This window comes from Notothenia coriiceps, unplaced genomic scaffold (genome assembly GCF_000735185.1).
Source record: "Notothenia coriiceps isolate Sejong01 unplaced genomic scaffold, NC01 NC01_scaffold00038508, whole genome shotgun sequence".
Lineage (NCBI taxonomy): Eukaryota > Metazoa > Chordata > Actinopteri > Perciformes > Nototheniidae > Notothenia > Notothenia coriiceps.
This window is the reverse complement of record NW_011371209.1, coordinates 1-3547: the sequence shown is the minus strand read 5'-3', so window position 1 is coordinate 3547 and position 3547 is coordinate 1. Positions and strand designations below refer to the sequence as shown.

At 40.8% G+C, this 3547-nt stretch overlaps 1 long non-coding RNA gene across 1 annotated transcript; it reads right to left on the bottom strand.

Moving 5' to 3' along the window:
• Positions 1-767: 767 nt before the first annotated feature.
• Positions 768-2267, bottom strand: LOC104968251 (uncharacterized). The gene is made up of 2 exons (XR_800814.1): positions 2077-2267; positions 768-1093 (listed from the first exon to the last, which is right to left on the bottom strand). It is a non-coding gene; the product is annotated as an uncharacterized lncRNA (long non-coding RNA).
• Between the last annotated feature and the right edge of the window lie 1280 nt (positions 2268-3547).

Here is a 3547-nt window from a genome sequence, read left to right as displayed (position 1 = left end):
TGCCTGTCCCTGATAGGCTCTCCAGCAGCCTGCCTGTCCCTGATAGGCTCTTCAGCACCCTGCCTGTCCCTGATAGGCTCTTCAGCTGCCTGTCCCTGATAGGCTCTCCAGCAGCCTGCCTGTCCCTGATAGGCTCTCCAGCAGCCTGCCTGTCCCTGATAGGCTCTCCAGCAGCCTGCCTGTCCCTGGTAGGCTCTTCAGCTGCCTGTCCCTGATAGGCTCTCCAGCAGCCTGCCTGTCCCTGATAGGCTCTCCAGCAGCCTGCCTGTCCCTGATAGGCTCTTCAGCAGCCTGCCTGTCCCTGATAGGCTCTCCAGCTGCCTGTCCCTGATAGGCTCTTCAGCAGCCTATCAGTGTCTCTGCTTAAGTCCAGCCCTTGGTTTCCTTTTTACCTTTTTTATTAAATATATATATATATATATATAAAACGATATATGTGTATTCTATTTGGGATATACTGTACTATGTCTTTTTATCCATTTTTTAACATACTATGTTTTTTAATGATTTTTTTGTAGACTCTTACACTTTTAGGATGTTTTTCCAAACATATACTATGACCTTTTCATGGATTAATTTGTTGGTCTAGCTATACTCTGACATTTTATCAGAATAAATGTACATACTATAATACGACTCAACTATTTTTTTCTCAACATACTAAAGCATGAATTTGTATTATTTCTGTTCATTTGGTGACTCCTATAAAAAGGGACAGCAGAATGATTTCACACATTAAACTTCAATCACAAACAAAACAACAAAAAGATTATCTGAGGATTTTATTTAGAGAATCTCCGCTGAGTCACTGCTCTGCAACGTCCAATCAGGTCTCAGCAAACATTTCCTGTGGCTCCACGATCCAAAACTAATAGTCCTGTTATTTAAACCCTCAGGTAAGTGCTGCTCAAACTTAAAGAAGTGACTTCATTATGATTTAGAAACCAGAAGTGATTTTATTGAACTGAATCCTGCAGGAAGTCCGGGCTGAGCTTCCTGTCCCGTGGTGCGTTCAGGCGTTCAGGAACTTTGCGTGATGTTTGATGTGATCGCTCATGAAGGAGTAGATGAAGAAGTAGCTGTGGTCGTATCCCTGCAGCACAAACACAACACACAGCTTAAAAACTCCACATTTCATGCATTAAGTGAAGAATCTCTGAAAGAAAAGAAGAGATTTTACCTCCTGAGATCTTTAAACGTTATTTTCCATTCACAGAAAATAAATAAACAACTATTTCTATAATAAAAGAGAGATTTAAGACCAAACCAACCAAAGAAAAAGAGCTTTTATAACCCTCCTGGTTAAGTAATCAGAGCAACAAATGAATGGTGTTGTTTGAAAATAATGGGTTCAAGTGCATTGAGGCACGAAAAATCAAATTAAAGGTTAAATAAAAAAATGTGAAGCCAATTATTATTATTATTATTTAATTAAGAGTACAATTGATGCTTTTGGAAAAACTGGTTATTAATCAAATGCAGCTTTAATGAATTTACTTTGAGGTTTAGGGGTTGATTTGGATGAATTCAGTCCCAAAAGGACGTGTTTGTGTTTTAACATCAGTGTGGAGCTGGATCTCTAACAGCCACCGTGTAGAAAAGGAAAACGTGTGATTATTGTTTTATAATCTCTAAACTAACAACATATTTTACAAACAGGAAATGAGGTACTCGGTCAGTGTGAGCACGAGAGGGCGCACTAACAGAGCGGAGGATTCACTCTGAGAACATAAGATCAAATCGACTCCCTAATTGGTCATTCCAAAAACTTTGATAAAAACATTATATTCAAATATTTTTTTTCACCACTTTTTTGGGTTCAATTTTTAAAGCAACTTCAGTCCTAATGAAGAATATAAAATATTTCATCATTTTCAGGATTTTAACCCTTTAAATGCCATTTTGAAAACATTAAATCACTGTTTTCCATATAATACATATCTGGGGAGTGGCTTCTTTTTCTTTTTTATCACAGTCTTGGATATGTCACAGATAGTGAGAGTAGAGAGTGATACGGAGGATGACGGTTATAAAGACACGTGTTTCTGAGACACTTTAAAGAGGCGTTAGACGTACCGGCTGCAGTCTGAAGACGACGGGGATCTTCTTCTCGGAGCAGACGGCAATCAGGTTGTCAGGCAGCAGCTGATTGGCCGACAGGAACCGATCGTCCCGCCCCTGACCGATCAGGACGTCCAATGGGGGGCCAGAGTAAGAAGCAGCCAATACTGTGGCATCCTATGGCTGGAACACACACACACACACACACACACACACACACACACACACACACACACACACACACACACACACACACACACACACACACACACACACACAGTCAGTCAGTCAGTCAGTCAGTCAGTCACACACACAAAAACACACAGGACGCACAGATGTTAAGGGAGACGTAATCACTAAATCCTAAAGGAGTGCCGCACAGATCCAAGTTTCTCTCACCTTTAATTATGATTTATTTATTAATGAATAAACCCTGATATCCTGAGAACAAAAGAGAACACAGGAGAACAAAGGAGAACACAGGAGAACAAAGGAGAACACAGGAGAACACAGGAGAACACCAACCCAGTCTCACATCTAAACGTGTAATAACTACGTTGGTCCACAACTTGGGACGTAGTATTTAAAAAAAACAAAAAAAACGCAATTCATTTCCAATGGCTAGCGTCTATGTCACGTGATCTTCAAATTTTTCCCCGCAGAAAAAAAAAAACGTGGCCAACCTTCGTTTTATTCTCGGTGGAAAATGCCTATTTTAAAGTTAGTTTGGCCATTAAAATGTGTTTTGATGTCATTTGATGCGAGAAATGCGAGTTGTTATTTCAAAAATATTTGTGCGGTGGATGTACATGGTCTTTAGTTTGCTAGTTATTACGAAGATTACTACAGGACATTGTACACATTCAACGTTTTCATGGTTGCTAAGGTGGTTGCCATGGATGCTGCTTTGAAATCTGTGTAAAGTTGGTTTAGTTTAAAGCTGCGTTCTCTGATTTTGACCAATAGGGGGCAGTACATCATGGAGTCTAATGAGGGATGTGTTATTCTTTCATATGGTCAAATTTAAATTACCAAACGGAGGATGGTCTGGTGGTTCCTCGGTTATCGCTCCTCCATTATTGCTCCTCGCTCCTCGGTCCTCGGGCAAAAATAAAGCCATTGGGACGCTACTCAAGATGGCGCAGACAAATTAACTTCCGGTGAGACCGAGACCGAGGAAATGAAAAATAAGAGAAGTGAGAAGGGCCCCAGGGCACAGCAGCCAATATGGCCACTCAAAGCAGCTTGACTTTACACTGTGTGGGATTGGTGGATTTGTGTGTCCGTCAAGGAAATCTCGGCCGGCAGCCATGATGGTCTGAAATGACCAATGGACATCGAGAAATCACTAAGTAAAAAAAAACATAAACCACGTGTCTCCCATCAGTTTAGTCTGTGAGGAGAAAGAGAGAGACAGAAAATGGCTTAAAAAAAACTTTACAGTCCACGACTTTGATAGAGATTTTTCTCGCTAGCAGCAGTGAAG